Source organism: Vipera berus, assembly GCF_964194415.1.
Source record: "Vipera berus genome assembly, chromosome: 1".
Lineage (NCBI taxonomy): Eukaryota > Metazoa > Chordata > Lepidosauria > Squamata > Viperidae > Vipera > Vipera berus.
Genome location: NC_138202.1, coordinates 236,223,732 through 236,243,405, shown reverse-complemented (window position 1 = coordinate 236,243,405; position 19,674 = coordinate 236,223,732).

Genomic DNA, 19,674 nt, shown 5'->3' with positions numbered 1-19,674 from the left:
TCCTATAAGCTAATAATTTCCATAGTCTCAATTGTTATTTAGCTTTTACAGTTTTGTATTTGTAATGACACTAATGGCTTGAAATCTGTTGCAAGTTTTATTACTGTTTTAATACTGTTAAAGTGTAGGAAAAGTCATATGGTCATCTTAGTGGGTCATATTAATACTAAAACAATAGCACTTTATTTTGTAACTAGAAAAGAGATGGCTACCAAAGGGCCATATGTTTTATTTTTTGACACTGAATTCCTTGGACTTTTGCTTGCCATTTTAATGCGTGAAACAGGATTTATGTTCATAATTGCCTAAATGTATTACATTTAAGTTTAATACATATTACATACCTAAATGTATTAAAAGTAAGATTTTTTAAAAAAAATAATGCTAAATGACGTTCAAATTAGGAAACTATTCAGCATGAGGAGCCATCTCATCAGACCCAACAGGAAGAGCATGTTGCGGACCCTGTCTAATAAGGAGTTTCACCTGGCAGGACCCAGGAGACAATTATTCTGTGAACTACAGAATTGATGTTATTAGCAATTTACAAATCAATAGCTTATCAGTGCAGATTAGCTATATGTGATTGTAACAAATTATGGCTTCCATTTGTTTTGAAATGTTTAATGTACAACTGTGAATGTTTAATGTCTGCCTGTGAATATATGCCCTGTATGATGATTTTAGGTTTTTTTTTCTTTCTTTGGGTATTTTTTTTTATATTGAGGTAATACAAGAATGATAATATGTAGCAAATCCCATCACCAAAATAAATTAATGAAAAAATAAATCTCAACTGGGGAGAAAGCCAAGTTGGTTTTATTTCCTGCTTCCAATTATTGGTGAAGAGACTTTGAAAGGTTCAAACTATGAGGATAATGAAAGATAACAGAATTAAGAAAAACTTAGATGTAGTAACTCATTTTCAGCATTATTAAGCAGGTGTTTCTTAAGTCCTATTTTAAATAAGTATAGACCAGGTAAATGTATTAAGCATGATAGTCTCTTTCAAAACAGTATCATACATTTTATCAAGAAGTCTTAACTCTTTAGCATTTCATATCTGATGGCAAAAAAACCCCAAATGCTTTAGTACTATATGCCCGGGAACGTGGCATCTATGTCCATTTTCCTAAAAATAATGTATCTTTTCTCCAGAAGCCACTGCAGCTGCATAAGGTAGACTCACAATCTTAAAGCATTAGCTTTAAGAAGCTGCATACATGTGCCATTCAAGTGCCCTTATGGATTCTGTGGATCTTCAAATACCAATTCCTGCACAGTTGTGCTACTTAGAGTAATTTGAAGTTATTTTTATTTCCTCTTTTTCTTGGTGCACAGCTTCTTCAATGGAACTTGAATGCCTACCTTTCAAAAGATGTAACTTCTTTCCTTTCCTTTCCCTTCCCTTCCCTTCCCTTCCCTTCCCTTCCCTTCCCATAAATTTTTGGGAACAACTGCAAGCTGGATTGAATTTAGTGATGGTATTAATAATCACTACTTGCACCTTGTTTGTAGGAAAACATATAATTTTTATGAATTATTTATTTATATCACCTCTAGTATAAGAAAAAATATCTAATCTTCTCTATGCTGTTTTAGAAAAAAAATGCTAATTTCTTACCTCTATAGAAGTACCCATGACACAGAAAGTTTTCTGCTATGTTATTTAAAAGGCAGCACACTTTATTAATTTTGCTATAAGTTCTAGAGTCTTTTGTGGTACCAAAACACTCAGATGCATCACAATCATTTGCTCTCCTTACTTTCAATCAACAGCTGGTTTGCAGAGCTGCACTAAAAGATTTATAAAGGATGCTCATGGTTCCCCCGCACATGCGTGCTAGTCGTTTCCGACTCTAGGGGCCGGTGCTCATCTCCGTTTCAAAGCTGAAGAGCCAGCGCTTGTCCGAGGATGTCTCCGTGGTCATGTGGGCAGCATGACTAGACGCCAAAGGCGCACGGAGCGCTGTTACCTTCCCACCATAGTGGTCCCTATTTTTCTACTTGCATTTTTACGTGCTTTCGAACTGCTAGGTTGGTAGAAGCTGGGACGAGTAACAGGCGCTCACTCTGTTACGCGGCACTCGGGATTCGACCCGCCAAACTGCTGATCTTCTGATCGACAAGCTCAGCATTCTAACCCACTGAGCCACCGCATAGCTTTCATCAAATTAAAGGCCTAAAACTTACATACATAGTTTGAACATGTCATTCAATATCTTTTTCTCTATTGTTCTGGCTTCTTAAGTTACTACACATCACCTTGTTGCGCTTCCAGCTACTACTTTTACATGCAGCCCTCCTACAGGTAGTCCTTGACTTACCTGTATGACCAAAATTGAGCTCATTGTAGCTAAGTGAGATATTTTAGTTTTGCTCTACTTTACAAGTTTTTTGCCACAGTTATTAAATCAATTAGTAACACAATTGTTAAGTGAATTTGGCTACCCCATTGACTTTGCTTGTCAGAAGGTCATAAAAAGTAATCACATGACCCCACGACATTGCAACCATCGTAAATATGAGTCAGTTGCCAAGTGTCTGAATTTATGATCACGGGAATGCTGCAAAAGGTATAAGTGTGAAAAATGGTCATAAGTCACTTTTTCCAGTGCCGCTTGTAACTTGGAACAGTCACTAAATGAACTGTTGTAAATTGAGGACTACCTGTATTGAATATATTTTTCCTACATTGCATGAAGAGCGTAGCACACTGGGACAAAAAGTTTTAAAAATTAAGAAATTAACTTTACAACATTAAAAATAGCTAACATCTCATAAGAAAACAAAATATAGGATTGGGCCATTTTTAGTTTTTTTTTTTAAAAATGGAAGTCTATTGGACTATTCTAGAGCAAAGTTCCCCAAACTTTTGGGCACCAGGGACCGGTTCTGTGGAGAGAGGTTTTTCCGTGGACCAGAGAGGGCGTGGTTTTGTGTTCTGCCTGCATCTCACGGATGAGGCTTTGCTTGTTTGTGCGGCCCGATTGCTGGTATGCCACGGCCCAGTACTGGTCCATGGACCGGGGGTTGGGGACCCCTGATGTAGAGGCCTCATGAGCCCTACTTGATAACTCTTGGTCTAATATTTGTGGACAATGTTTCTCAAAGTCTGAGAATCCAAGTATATGTCTTAGCTCATGCAATGGCTATGCTGATTTGTGTTGTGGTTTGTTTTTTAATCTTGGGTGCAGATTAAGTGCATGCTGTTATTTCTTTCTTGCTTTATGTTCTTATGCTATTTTTAATTACTGCCCAAAATCATGAATTTGAGATCGGCAGCTGTATAAATTGAAATAATCAATAAATGTTTTCATTCAGACTGATGCTGTTTCTTCACAAAAACAGGATAAAGCAGGTCAATTCTGGTTAGAATAACTTTTTTTGGCCAAAATTATTGTTTTTAAAAATACATTGCACAGAATTTATGCTTGTTAGATTTCCAGAATCATATACTTGATTAGAACAAAATAAAATTAATACCGCTTCCTAAAAGGGAACTTTTCCAATTCATCTTCAGCACTGAAAACAGAGCGAGAGGGCTGTGCCAAGTCACCTTACATAAGACATTTTAAGCGCATGGATTTATACATACATCCTCAGTTATAAAAACACACTGATTAGTGTTTTACAGCATTTGTCTCCAAAATACACACTAGTAACTGGAAAATTATTCTTTCAGCCCACATTTAATTTAAAAACGGAAAACATGACTCACATTCACATTTCATTTAAAAAAAATCGTACATGGATTTTGAATGTTGATATCTACATTATGAAATATCTTGCTAGCTTGATCTTGCCCTCCATTAAGTTAGTTACATATATGTCAGATGTCTGTAGCCCTATTTTTTTTTAAAAAAAGTAATTAGATTTACGGGTGATCCTCAGATTACGACCACTCGATCAGTGACCATTCAAATTTACAATGACACTGAAGGAGTTGTAGTTATGATTGGTCCCCACAGTTCCAATCATCACAGTATCCCTGAAATCACGTGATCATGATTCCCAATTTTCCCTGCCAGCTTCCCACAAGCAAAATCATTGGGGAAGCCAGCAGGAAATTGAAAGTCATAGTTAAATGAGTGCTTGCTTAATGACACATTCTCATTTAATGATAGCAACTGGGATTGCCAGAAGTGCCAGCACTAAACATATGGCTTCATGTTTTACAACTGCATCACTTAGCAATTCCAATCCCAGTAGCCATTTTATCCCAAGGACTACCTATAGGTAAATGCATATTCACTTAATATAGATTACTAACTACTGTGGGATTGAACATAGTCAGAGGTGAATAAAAACTAGCAGAAATTATGGGGGCTTTTATTCACAATTAATTAATAAATCATATCCACTATGTTAGGATAGCACACAATAAATTTCTTATAAACTGAGCATAATAAAAAGAAGAAACAGGATCAAAAATCTTGCTGTAAAATAAATTTGAGCACAGCACTCTTAAGACAAAAATGCTGACTGCTGATCTGAAGCCAAATATAGAAGACAATCTCACCTATCTCTGAGACAAAGTCAATACTGTAGTCAGAAGCAGCTAACAATCAGGTCCTTACTCAGGTTCCTGCTGACAACTGTAGCCACTCTCTATAGTAAGTCACAGGACCTATAATAACTGTGGTCCCAGTTCAGCATTTTGAATTTTGCATGGAAATGAGAAGTGTAGTTATATGAGGGTTGTAAATCTTTATTCCTGAAAAAAAAAATCTGGCTTGCAAAGTATCTTATTAACCAAAGCTTCCAAGCAGCTTTCAAGAGTGATCACTGTTAGCTTATTTATCTAACACACCTATCCATGGTTTATTTTTCTGGGTTCATGTGACACACTGACAAACTGACTTATATTGGCTGTATTCTCGTGATACATTAAATACATATTTAGGCTAATGTGTAATGTGAACCCAATGGCTGAACTGTAATCTCATGGTTTTGTATACAATGTGCTAGGGTAAAATGCAGCTGGTTTCACTATGGAGTATTTTATCCTCCTAAGCTAAGAGACAGTATGAAAATAAACACTGTGACCAGATCTTCAGCAACTACAGGCAGATTTCAATATTTTCCCTTAGATGGATGGCAGGGCCAATCCATGAAATACTACTGGCTCTTCTACACATCTTAAAAACAAGTACTAGCATTTCAAATGAAAAAAAAAAACATGAAACCATTTGTTTTGTTTTTAAAAAGTTTAATAAAAACAAAATATGGATATTGACAAGGGTCACCCAATGCATATTTAGCATTTTTTTTTCAAGCTGGTGCCCTCTAGCTATGTTAAAACTACAACTCCTCAACCAGCAAATTATGGAAGTGATTGTTCTGCACATCTGGAAGGTGGGATTGGGAGAGGCTGACTTGGAGATAGGTTCAGATCCTCGAAGGTCTTGCATGTGACTCACTTGTGTTACATTGGTATTTTTATAAAAAGAAATGCACCCTTTTCCCCCTCAAACTGGCATTGCTCATTATTTTAAAAAGCAAACATAATATAAGAGAGCAAAAAGGAATGCAGACAACAACTATATTGGGTCATGGGAAAAAAATCCATACTGTAACAAAGGTATAATAATTGGTTGAAATAAGATACTCAAGTTTTCACAACTGTTTCAAATATTACTGTAAAGATAGTCTTCACTACCCAAATCCTTATCAGAAAAAGCTGTATTTTATTGTATGATATTGTGTTCAATTTTTTCCCCATCACCTATTTCTCATGAAGCAATCCGTTCCTAACCTAAAAGGTCAGAAATGAATCCTTTGCCAATCTTCATTCATTCATTCATTCATCTACTACCTCTATTTTACATTTCTTTGATAAGCCAAATCCATTAATACATTTTGCCTAAGTTAGACACTAACAGCCGGTTCCGAAAAGATGTGTGCATTAGAACAACAGTCAAGCTGGACAACAGCATGCATACTAGTAAAATCATGAACATCACACAAAGAGAACATCAAAGATCAGTCAAAAAGCTTTTTTTTTTCTGGGTTGTGCGGGTGATGCTTGCGATGCTCAACACCTAACTTACAATTTTTACTCCACATTTTGCCAGCCTTCATTATCTCAACCTTATCTCCTTCTGCTACGCAGTAAGATCAAAGGCTGCCATCATCTGAATGTTAAATAAGATGATACAGGCTCAACAGGGCGCTGAGCAGATGTTCTTGCCGATCTTGGTGTTCCAATCGGAGAATCCTTATTGACGTTTACCCACCTTTCCCCCCCCAAAGCGTTTCCTTTTTTTTAATTGAAAAGTTTTACAATACATTTTTTTAAAAAGACAAAACCCCTCCCAACCCCCTCCCCTCTCCCCAACCCTCCCCAACCCCTCCCTCCCTTCCCCCTCCCCCCTCCCCAACTTCCCAGAGCTCAATACAGGGTGTAAAAATACAAGCAATCACAGTCTACCTTATGCAAACAACAATAAAATATTAAATCTATCGCACTTTAACTCTTATAAAATAACTACAAGCAATATAAATATCACATCAGTACTTATTCAAATGCTAGATGAAACTTTTTAGTCCCATATTTATTCTGGATATAATCCGAGGTAGGTAAAATGAGGACCCAGATTGTTGGGGGCAATAAGCTGACTTTGTAATGGGGGTGTGTGAAAGCCCTAATAAGCAGGCATATACATAGAATGAAGGCTATTGCTAAGCACATTTGATTTGTGCTTAGATTGTAAGCCGCCCTGAGTCTTCGGAGAAGGGCGGGATATAAATGGGATTAAAATAAAAATAAATAAAAATCCATCTTCTCCACTCCACAATATCTGTTGCGACTGGTCTTTCAAGTACGCTGAGATCTTTGCCATTTCCGCCAGATTGGAAACTTTTAAAGTCCATTCTTCTATAGTCGGCAGTTCTTCCTTCTTCCAATATTGCCCTACTAAAAGTCTCGCTGCCGACGAAGAAAGCGTTTCCTGATGCTACCAACAGTAGTAGCGGCGAGGGCTGCGGTTTGCTTCCCTCGCCGACCCTTTCCAGCTGTTCGACCGTATCAGACCCACAGCGCGCCTGCCAGAAGAATCCCGACTGGCTTGAAGAAGCCGCGATGAGAATGGAGAAAGAAGGAGGGAGTCGAGGAAAGATTCCATTCTCCTCCTGGATTGGCTCACGCTGACGGGACACTCCGGACTGCCGTCCGTTCATTGGCTGAAGTCTCTCTGGCCGTCCCCTGGCGCTAATTGGAGGAGCCGGAGCGTGGAGAAGATGGAATCCCGGAGGAGGGGTTTCAAAGCAGAAGCAGCCCCGGGGTGGAGAATTCATTCCCCGCTTTCCACCTGCGAGCGGGGCGCTCAGCCGCGGGCGCGCGCGCGCGCGCACGCTCTTTGGCGCGGGCGGGGCAGGGAAGGCCGGGAGGGGAGCGATGGGTGGTGGGGGGGTGGGGTGGGGGAAGTCTTTACTTTTCTCTCTTTCGGCCGCGCTGGGCTGTCCCTAAAGTGTGTGAGGAGTGTGTGTGTGTGTGTGTGTTGGGGGGAATAAGTGCGGCCGAATCGGAAGGACCCGCAGCTGTCAAGGGAAAGCAACGGGGGCGGAGGAGGGAGAAGCCGGAGAAACAAAGAACGAGGCAAGACATTGCAAGCAAAGAGAAGAGGTGGAGTCTGAAAGGGACGGCTCCCCTCACGCCCCCTTTGGAGAGCCCAGGAAGGAAGGAAGGAAGGGCACGGGGCAGTTGAGGAGGCGGGCGGACAATGCCAAGCTGGCCGCGCTCCCGAAGGAGGGAAAGCGGCGAGCGGGAGGATGGCGGACGGAGTTTCCTCGGGCCGCTTAGTTGTGCTCTTGGGGAGACGGGGGGGGGGGGGAGAGGCAAACTCCACGTGACGCAAAGCGCGTCACGTCACGGTTAAGTTGAGCGGCTGCTTCTCCTGGGCCGGAGGAGGGGCGTCCTAGGGTAGCCTCGCTCCCTTTCCCGCTTGGCGCCGGGGGTCTCCGTTGAGACGGAGCCGAAAGGCGGCGGCGGCGGCAGCGGCGGCAGCACCGCCGCTCTTCCCGGGCGGAGGCGGTGGGTGGAAATTACGTACGAGCGGGCGGAGGCGGGAGAGAACTTGGCGGACCGCCTGACTTAGGTGGGCTCTGGCTGTTGCGCTGCTCCAAGTCCGGGGAGGCGTCGGGAGAAGGGCGCCCGCCAAGAACTTCGCCACAGGTGGAAGGAAGGCTTTTGCCGCCGCGTCCGCCTTCCACGTTTGCTGCTTCCTCGGCTGTGCTTCAGAAGCAGGAGAGTCGCCGCTCCGGAGATTTGGGCTTTTCTCCTTGCAGCTGCCCTATAATCTTGCGGGGCAAAAAAAAACGGACGAAAAAAAAGGGATCTGCCTCGCTTTGCAACACGCGCTTCTTTTTTTTATTAATCCACGTCCCGCCACCGGAGTTAGCAACGTTGTGGAGCCGCTGAAAATGTTTACAAAGCTCGTGTGGGACGGCGAGGTGTGGCGGGAATTAGTCCTCGGCTTCCTTCCCCCTTTAAAAGCATAACTACATGGGTTTGGCTTGGAGTAAGCTCCTCTTTCCTTCCTTCCTTCCTTCCTTCCTTCCTTCCTTCCTTCCTTCCTTCCTTCCTTCCTTGAATCGCTTTGCCTTGTGTTTAAAAAAAAGCTTGTCGAGGGCACGGAAGAGTGGCTGGGTGGGATATCTGGAGAGAGAGAGACAGACAGACATGGGAATAACAATAACAGCAACAACAGTACTAATAATGAAAAGGGACGCCTGGTTCCAGAGTGACGACAAATCCAAGCGGAAAAAAAGTCGAGCCGGCTGGTTTGATTTTGTTTAGTTTTGTTGCAGGGGGAAAGTTACAGTCCATTACAAGCTCTGGCGTTGGTGACATAATGGAGCCAGTTCTGCAGGTGCAGCAACAGGTATCTCTCATGGCTGAGTGGACTGAGCTACAGATCAAGTTGCTCCAGTTGTGCTGGGAATGTAGCTGCGCTCCGCTCGGGTGTTGGTTTATTGTTGAGGGAAGCCCCAGTTTACTTCCAAGTACTGCGGGTGTACTTCGGATTGAAACTGAAGGATAACTTGGGAACTCTGATCTATGGTTGATGAGCTTATGCGCGTGAAGAATTGAAAAAAGTGGCCGAAAGTGCAGATGAAGCTGAATTAATTGTACACTTAATATTAAATATCGCATTTTAGTAGATTAAAAGTGCATTACTCTGGTCTAAATGTGCTTGAAATCTTTTTGAGTTCACGTGGTCTGCTAAGTTGTACTATATTTTGTCTTCTCTGCCTTACTACATCAATATGCTTTCATCTTCAGCAGGCCATTGCTTAGTATGATTCCAACCTTAATCTACTTCAGGTTTTAATTATACTGTATTTGAAGATTTAAATTGTTGATGGATCTAATGGAGATATCTTTCTTATACTTGTAAAAATGATAGGTTTCCCAATTTTAAAATGTATCTTATGTTTCTTGGCTCTTTCTCCCAAACTCCCAGAGATCAATGTTATCTATTAATCTTTTTAACACTCAATGTTAGTAAGACCATTAATATCACTTTATGTATTCGCTGACCTTGTAAGTCATTTCTAATGGGCTTCAGAACAGAGGCCATACAGATTCATTATTCATAGTGAAGGTTTATCATCTGTCCTTGGGAAAAGTATAAAAACATTCTTCTGAATCATTTATCCATCTTGACAAGATATGTTGTAAGAACTGCAGACTGTTTAAAAGATTTCTCCTAACATTTTTTTCTGATGTGCTACTATAATTCAACTTGCAGTTCTTCCTGCAGTTCTTGTAGATTTTTTTTTCAGCTTTTGCAAGTGTGTGCATGTGTGAGAGATTTTGTATTTCATTACTTACAGCATATTGTAAATATTATTTCTACTGTTTGGGGGTATTGGAAATATTGGGCTATAATAATACCTCTGAAATAAGTTTAAAACTTTGCAAAATTGTTTGACTAAGACCAAAATGTTTTTGCAGAAACTGTTTTCATTTTTCAAATGAAGTTGAAAGTTCCACAATATTTTCTGTGCCTCTCCCCCCCATCAGTTATGCTCCAGGATTCTCAAGAAATTTATCATCACAACTTCATCCCACAATATTCTGTTAAAAACCTTGGAAAGAAATATTTCATCCCATTGAAGCTGTTCTAAACTAGGGGAAAATACCTTGCTTTACTTCAGGGGTCTTCAAACTTGGCCCTTTTATGACTTGTAGACTTCAACTCCCAGAATTCCTCAGCCAGGCATGCTGGCTGAGGATTTCTGGGAGTTGAAGTCCACAAGTCATAAAAGGGCCAAGTTTGAAGACCCCTGCTTTACTTGATTAAACATAACTAATAGCACTAACACCATTCTGCCCACTTGTATAAATATTCATTATTTTTCAGGAAACAGATATCCATTATGTGTGTACATACAGATATTGGGGTTCACACAACTCCTATGAAATACTAGAATTAAGATGTTTGCCTGTACCACAGTACTTACACACTGACCAAATTTCAGAAGACTTTCCCCCTCAAAGTGGTGACATTTAATTGACCTTTGAAGGCTCATTCTGTTAATCATACTCAGTGCACTAAAGCTATGGTCCACTGATCTGGTGTTCTTCCCTTTGACCGTGTTCAGCATATAAATCCTGCAGCCTAATTGCTACTTACTGAGCAAAAGTTTCTTTTCTTTTCTGAAAATAGGAGAGACTAGCTTTGCCTGAGGCAAGGCACTTGTAGAGTTTTAATTCAAAATGTTTTTCTGTCATTAGTTGGAGGGTGTGGCTTCTAGTTAGGAAAAGGGTGGAAATTCTTTTCTGATTAAACAGCTTTTTATGTTTCCTGAAGCGGTTTCCAATAGTTAGATGGATAGCCTTGAATGTACTGTCTTGTACAGTGAAGAACATATTCTTAAAACATTTCCTGATCTATAATTCTTTGCATTTATTTTCTTTATATATTTTGAAACAGGTTAAAATAGTACAGAAACATAGGAAAACAATTGTGCTAAATGCTGCCATTTATTTCAAATATTAGTACAGATCTGAAAATATTACAAGAATATTCATCCACCCGTACTTTCTTCAGTTCCAAAACATTCATATCAAGGATGGTTTTTATATACACTGGCTTTCCAAAAATAATGTATATGAACATACACAAACTATCCTATTGGGAAGGACAGTTTACTGGAGCGATTAACTTGGTAGTAGTTAATTGGCAGAACTTTTTGTCTCAGCTGTGTGCATCTGGAACTTGCCTCTTTCTCTAGGACATAATTGTTTTTGAATAACTATATTTTGTATCCTTTTTGTTTGTAATAGAATGCCAGTGGTTAAATTAGTAAGGTGCTTATTGCTTGTGCTTCTCATTCATGTTAATTTTCCAGTGTAGTTGAAAATAAGAAATTTTGGGTAAGAGATACTGGGTTTCTACAGTTATTTAGCCAGTGTAAATAAACTATAAAGATTTTGGAGATTTTCTCCCAAAATCCTAGTTATCTTTGGCATGACTAGAGCTTTATCCTTGCCTTAAGGTAATAGTAATTTAATGTAAATATGGTAAACATAGACACTTAAGACACCAAAACTAGAGATACATAGTTAAAATCTCATCCCACAATACAATGCTCATATAAATCCATAAGTAAGAGCATTGGTTGACATCAGTGAGAGTAGGGGCTTATGTCCTAGTTGTGAAGTATTTCATTCATTGGTCCCTCAAAATGTGTATGTTACTTCTTGGCTGCTGTGATCAGTAAAATTGAAGGATAGATTGTAATATTTACTTCAATGCTTTGACTTTAAGACATGGGAACTTTTGTTGTGTTTTGCTTGAAAAGCAACCTGATTCAAGCTAAATCTTGGTATAAATAAAATCCCCTAGAACACAATGGGACTTTCCAATAGACTTTTGGAGGTTAGCATTATGAGTTCATAGTTTCATATGGTTGTAGAATAGATTGTTTCTCTGACTAATGAACCAACTTACTTTCAAAATTCCATGCATACATTATTTTTAGTCCTTTTTGAAACAAAGAAAGTAAGGAGTTATGAGAACTTACAAGATTCAGCTAACTTGTACTATGTTGACCATTTTAATTGTTTTTCGAGTTTTGAGACAAGGATATTATAAATAATTTTACGAGTGCCGCCTTGTTGACTATATGCTAAGCCATACATCATAGTTTAAAATTATAGCAGCTAGATTTTGCAAAAGTGAATCAAAACTAAGCAAATAATATAGCTTGGCAAGGTATGTGAATTCAGCAGAGATGTAAGTAAATGAACTAAGCCAAAATCTTTTAAAACCTGACAGCTTAAAGTAGGTTTTTTTGCCTTTGGAGGGAGAATCTGGATACATTTTATATTCTACCCTCCAGAGAAAAGTACCAATCAAGAAAGCTGACTAATCTAAACACAGCCCATTCTGTCCTTTTCATTTTCCTCTGTTAAAAATAAACACTTAAATGACATTTTATAATCTTGGTTGAAGACTATGAAATGGATAATTTGGAAGTGTTTGCTTGCTTTTAAGGTGAATGCTTATGCTCCAATACAGTTCTCAGCTACAAAACGTGGCATGTGGGAGCAGCAATCAGAATTCTGCAGATACTACAGCATCCTGGTGTAATTACATAGTAAATCTTATGCAGATTTTAAAGCTGCAAATTGTACCACAATGTGCATTTCAGTTATTGTGTAATGGGACCTAAAAAAAAATTCCTGTGTTACTTTTCCTGTCATGCAAAATTTTGTATATGAATGCTTTAAGTTTGTTTAAAACATTTCCCACATGCTAATAATGTAGCTTCTAGTAAGAGTTAACTTGCAGGTGCACCAGAATAAAGGTGTAATATATTAACAAAATTTGAAATACTGTACGTGACCTTGCAAATATATTGTCAGTGTTTCAAAATGGGGGTTTAGTTAATGAACTATTAAAATGTCTAGGCTGTTAGCTACAAGCTCATGTTCCTCCTGAAGCTTTTCTCTAGTGTGCAAAATTGCAACTAAGAGGAGTCCTTTCTGTTAAAGGGGTTTACAATAAATACTCCACCTTAGAATATTCTTCAGTGAGGAGTATTTTTTCCTATCCAGTATGTCTTCCTGCATAAGTTACAAAATACTCCAAAAAATAAACACTCCATTTAAAAAAACAAAAACAAAACCCTGATAATGACTGCAATGATAAATATTGACTTGGTTTACTAAGACAATAGGTACTATGGCTTGTCACATAGTCAGCCAGATATTTAGACTGGATTTGGCATTTTTAGCCACCTATCAAGTCCTTCCCAAAGCCCTGGGATAGGCCACTGTTTGATGGTGTTAAAAGTGCCAGTTATAATAGTTTGTCACACAGCCAGATGTTTAGTCTGGATTTGGCATTTTTAGCCACTTATTGAATCCTTCCCAAAGACCTGGGATAGGCAGATATTTAGATATATAGGCAATTAGAAGAAAGTTCTGACCCATAGTGGAAACAGAGTTTTCTAATAAGTAGTCTTTTATAATATGACTATATTGAATTTTTATTTTGAAGACTATTAAGATCCAGCATATTAAATAATTTCTATTCTGTTCTCCAGAATTTGAACAATGACTTCATATCTCTGCTCAGTGCAAATTTATTAAGAAGTAAATCCTGTTTAGTTCAATGATGTTTACTTCCAAATAAGTGTCTCCGATTCTGCTGTGGTTCATAAAACAACTCATATTCACTACAATATTTCTGTATTGGTGTGTGGAAAATGGATTTGATATCATGACATTAAATTGCATGTAATCAAGTTTGTACAGGTACTCCTTGATTTACAGCCGTTCATTTAATGACTGAAGTTAGAGCGACACTGGAAAAAAATGACTTGTAACTGGTTTACAAACTTAATTATTGCAGGATCCCCATGATCAAAATTCAGACACTTGGCAACTGGCATGTACTTATTACAGTTGCATCCTGGGGTCATGTTATTATCATTTGCAACCTCCCCAGCTGTCTAAAGTCAAGCCAGATTTACTTGACTATACGATTCACTTAACAAGTACAGTGATTGACTTAACAAATGTGGCAAAAAGGTTATAACATGGGACAAAATTAACTTAATTGCCTTGCTTAGCATCAGAAAATTTGGGCTTAATTGTGCTTGTATATCAAGGGCTACCTATATAAGGCCTAGGTTCATATAACACAGCATGCTAAGCCATGATTTATTTTACATATGGTTTAGTTGTAATCCACAGTGAGTTAATATAATATCCTAAATTTAAGATTGAAATTTAAATTTTAGCCCTCATGTAGCCCATTATTACAACTTAACCTGAATAAAAAATCATGCAAACTTATTTCATGATTTAACTCAATGTCTAAATATAGCTTTTTGACTTATTTTGTAATTTCTAAATTATATAAAACACTGAACTAAGGCTAGCTAGTTAAGATTGTTTAGAAGAAGTAATGTTTATTTTCACTACATTTAGCAAACATTGTTCTCTTGTCAATTACTATTTCCTTTGCTTTCTTAGGAAAACTTAATTCAACAATACTGCAAGATTCTGAATCTCATGAAAGCATAGCGTAATGAATATTTCACTGTTCTTAATTTGATTTTTAGGAGGTTGGCTGACAAGAACAGTGATCCTAAAAATGTATGAGGTGTCTTAGGTGTTCAAATGAGAAGATTGGATTTTTGTAAGTAAAAATTCCATTTCTTTAACAACTAGATAATTCAGCCAGGTAAACTAATATATTTTGCTCATTTAGATTATTGTGTGGTTTAATTAATGTTCTAGCACTCAACAAAACAGGTGTCGCTCCATGTTTCCCATGTCCCACACACTGTGTTCTATTTTGGAATATCTACCTGTGAACATTATGGAATTAATTTCAGAAATTAAGAGTTGAAAAGTGCAGATGCATAGTTAAATTAAGTTACTGTATGGCATATATTGACCAGGGGCAGTAATATTCCCATTTCCAGAAATCTTTCAGTGGAAAATACTGAGTAGTTTGAGGAATATTAAAACAAAACTCAGAATTAGTCTCCCAGTGATGAACTTGCCAGTATTAAAAACATTTTTAAAGGGGGAGCGTTTATATGAAAGGAATGAAATATTTTCTATGAAAGGACACTCATAATCCAGTTGATTGTAATAATCCATATGACTGTTTTGGGAAAGTTGTTTTTTCCCAACAGTAATATTTATCAAAATCAGAAAAGTGTAAAAATTCTGGGTTTTACCTAGGTGGTGCTTAATTCCCAATAATTAAGTGGACACGACATACAATTTTCTAAAGTTACATTATGTAAGTTATTTGTTATTTCCTTATGTTGGAGTATCTTCTGACTTGACCAGTTTAGCGTAGAGTTGTGGAATTCTGTGGTGGTGTCCTGTCCAGCTTCAAAACAGTCTGACCTTTTTTAGTTTCCTAGCCCAGACAAAGTCAGCTCGGTGCAACCATCTGTTGAGACAGAAAAAAAAGTGATCTACTAGAACAGGGGTGTCAAACTCAATTTCATTGAGGGCCGCATCAGCATTGCGGTTACCCTCAGGGGGTCAGGTGAGTATGGCCAGGGTGGGCGTGGCCTACTGGCTGGGCATGGCTAGAGTGCGTATGGCCTACTGGATGGGCATGGTCAGCTCTACATCGTTTGCATGAAGGGTGCCTATGGGGGCCTGGGCAGGAGTGGGACAGATCTGAGGGTCCCTGGCAGAAGGAGGGTCTCTGGGCCAGGGCCAAGGCAGTGGGGGCCGTTCCCTCACTGTTTCCAGGATGGCTTCGTGGGCCACATGAAACCACTTCATGGGCCAGATCCGGCCCCCGGGCCTTGTGTTTGACATGTCTGTACTAGAAAGTAAACTGACAGCTTTTGGGAAATTCATTCTCTCTCCTTTAGGTTTAAAAAACCTCTCCAAAATATTTAGAGCAAGGACATGATACACTTTAATGCCTCTGGTATTTGGCAAGGTCTCAGCAAATGGCATAATTGTTGAATGGCCCAGTTTGGACTGGGAAACTAAGCAGGGCTGGCCCTAGTTAGTACCTTGATCTACAGAGATACCAGGCATAACAGAGATATTGTAGGTTAGATTGGGGCATTGAAAAGACACGCTGGGGGGAAAAAGCAGTTGTAAATCTCTTCTAAACTGTTGCCCAAGTAACTACTTGGATGTGTCTGTGAAGTCCCTAAGAGTTAATGAAATTAAACTCAACTCATAGGGGACTTTATTAAAGCTTTGAAAGTGTTACCCCTTCATTGCATATTTTTTTTTAAAAAAACACCAGTCTCTTAATTCTGCTTTGGTCATATTTATCAGGATTAGAAATGTTCTTGTATGTTAAAAAGGAAGTCGTCGAAGCTTTCCTGTGTTTCAAAACCAGCTGTCTACATGATACAAGGGTCTGAGTGAAAATTAGTCCAAACATCAGTTTGGTTTATTTAGTCTTTGGATTCTGGCCATGGATTAGCCTCTGTAGATTAATTTAAATGAAAGTTTGCAAAAAAAAGACGTGTTTTGATCAGGAGTGTTCGATTGTGGTAGCAATGGAATTCATCTGTATGAAAGCAGTTTGTATTGCATTCCATTGACCCTACGCTATAATTTGTTATCAGAATTGCCCTCCCATTCATTTGACAAGTAATTTATTTGCTTTCTTTTCTGAGATAGGAATAGTTGCAAAGCCATTAATTTTTTATGTATGAATTGCTTGCTATATAAGTCATAGCTGAGGGTAGAGATCTTTGACAGCCATCTCCAAAGTGAATACTTTTTGTTTGTCTAAAATACTGAAATGCTGAGACAGCATTTACAAACTTTTAACAAAAACAACAAACTTCATTGATTAAAGTCAACAATGCAGGAAAACATCGCATATTATTACATTGTTGTTTTGCAATTGTATGCTGAAAACCAAAACACTTTAGACATAATCTTCTACTGACTTTGGTACAGATATAATCTGTTTTACGTCAGAGAGGAACCATATATGTAGAAAATAAAATGGGGCATTGTTGACATGGTGATCTTCAGCTAAGGAGTTCTAATGGGTTCCCCCCCCAGCAAATTAGAAATGATATACTTGTAGGAACAAAGGCTAATCTTTGTGAGAAAGTATAAAGTAGAAAAACCTGCTAATATGGTAGCATTTTATTTATTTCATCTCCTTTAATGCTTTAAAAACTTCTAGGTGTTTTTCAGGCTTATGACACAGAATGAGATGTGTCCTCCATATTCTGTATAGATTGTTGCACCAAATTGGATACTATAACTAGAATCCCAAAACTAGTTTGAAATCCGTTCTAAGATAGAAAGTTGATCCTTTTCTGAAATGGTATCAGGATGCCAAGAACTAAGAATGCCTGGAATGCATAGCAAAGGAGGTTTGCTTTGTTTCCCTTAGCAACTTCATTCATTGAGAAAATGTGGTTTCCTTGGGAGGCTTTAATAGCTTGTGACTTTAGTGGTGAATAAAAGGAATCAATTTCTAGTACAATTTAGCTTGTTTTCATCTGCTCTTGAAGGACAAGTTTTCTTAACCTTGGTGCAGAGAAATCTATCCTTGTCTTTTCCAAGAGGTGATTTATGGGGATCCTTTACATTTATCAGTTGAAGCAAATAACCCTGTAAGTCTGTGCATTTCAAATAACTAAAACATTTTTGTGTATCAGCTTTCACTGTGAATATTTTATCGATGGAGGAGGAGAATGGCTCAGTATCTTTCAAATGCCTTTATTTTAACACTCTTGTTCACTGTAATTGTTACAACAATAAATAGTTACAAAACAGTCTTTAAGCAGTGCTTACCTTGACTTCAAAAGGAGAATTAGGATTGTTTACAATAATCCAGGTTTATTATTCTGAATATACATTAGGGTTACGATAAAGCTTCTGTGAGGATAAAATATATTTTAAAATTAATGGAGATGTTACAGTATCTGATAGCTCATTAGATATTTTTGGAACTATTGGTCCAGGTTGGGTAAACTGAATACTGTTTTTCTTGAAGCAGGCTAATCTTAAGGAGCAGCTAAATATATTACTCATCGCATCTTTTAACTCAGTAGAAATCCTATGCTTGGGATACTTGCCTGTTACATCGTATTGATTACGTAGATTGCTGCAGATGGAAATTTTGGAAACCGCTCCAGTGGTATGGCAACCTGAAGCGGAGGTGATAATGAGGATTCTCTTAAGTCATCCTGCCTGGATCTAGTTGTAGGTTAATGAGAAAACAACAACCAAGGAATGAATATTGCTGTTGACAGTGAGCGATTGTAAACACCCTCGACTGGAAGCTGTGAAGCAGCAGATGGGGGCTTTCAGTCGGATGTTTGCAGCTGCCAACTGCCATGGGCACCAAACCTTCAGAAATCTTTTAGCACGTTCCTAAAAAGGAAGTAAAGTGGTCTTTTATAAAATGCAAAATTGTCTAGTTTTGGCAGGCCTAAAATGCTTATGTGTAGAAAAAACACTTTGGGAGAGCAGGGTGAACTCGGGATTACAGAACAAAAGTAAGAAATGCAGGGGCTTGCTGCCCCCCCCCAGTTGACCCTCATTTAGCTTTAGAACTCAAAAGTATCTTAACCCTGTTTTGTACCAAAGCTGTTTCTCCTTTCTGAGGGAAAATCTTAGATTGCTTTTTCCCCCTTGAATGTTTTTATGCTGTCCTAAGCAGATTTTGACATGGCTGATCCTGTTTACTTAACTTTTGGCTTTATTTATTAAATATAGAGATGGTATGAAATTTGTGAATATTAAAAAGCACAGATTTTTCAACCCAGGGTGAGTTGAAAAATCTGTGCTTTTTGATATTCACATATTTCATTTTGCTGGTAAGAGCTTGCAGTTAGGTCTGTGACATTAGCAACAAATTTGTATTCCTTCATTTTGTGCTGCAGTTGCTTTTAAAAAAAAACAACTGGAGGAGAGATTCCTTTCCCCATCTTCCTCCCTTTCCCAGAATGCATCATTTTGTGACTTATTTCATTCATTTATTCAACTTACACATTTTATTTCTGGAGTCTTTGAGTGGCCTATGGTATTAATATTGGGTGATTAAAAGCAAAAATCAATTATAACCAATCATTTTAATGGGCCACCATTAATAGTAGAATAAGGGACGCGGTGGCTCAGTGGGTTAGGACGCTGAGCTTGTCGATCAAATGGTCGGCAGTTTGGCAGGTCGAATCCCGAGTGCCGCGTAACAGAGTGAGTGCCTGTTACTTGTCCCAGCTTCTGCCAACCTAGCAGTTCGAAAGCACGTAAAAAATGCAAGTAGAAAAATAGGGACCACTACGGTGGGAAGGTAACAGCATTCCTTGCACCTTTCGCGTCTAGTCATGCTGGCCACATGACCACAGAGACGTCCTCGGACAAGCTCTGGCTCTTTGGCTTTGAAACGGAGATGAGCACCAGCCCCTAGAGTTGGAAATGACTAGCACGCATGTGCGGGGGAGTCTTTACCTTTACCTTTACCTTAATAGTAGAATAATCTTACTCATGTCCAGGTAAAAAGTCTGTTTTAATATCTCTTGGGGAAAAAAGTAGTGAGGAGGGTGTGGCCCAGATATCCAGGAATAAACAGTTCCGGTCGGGGGTGGGGAGCATCAGTGAGAAGGCTGAGCTTGGAATGCACGTGGATTCAACATAGGCAGATTCAACCTGGAGAAGATAATCCATGATATCTTCTAGGCTGTGAA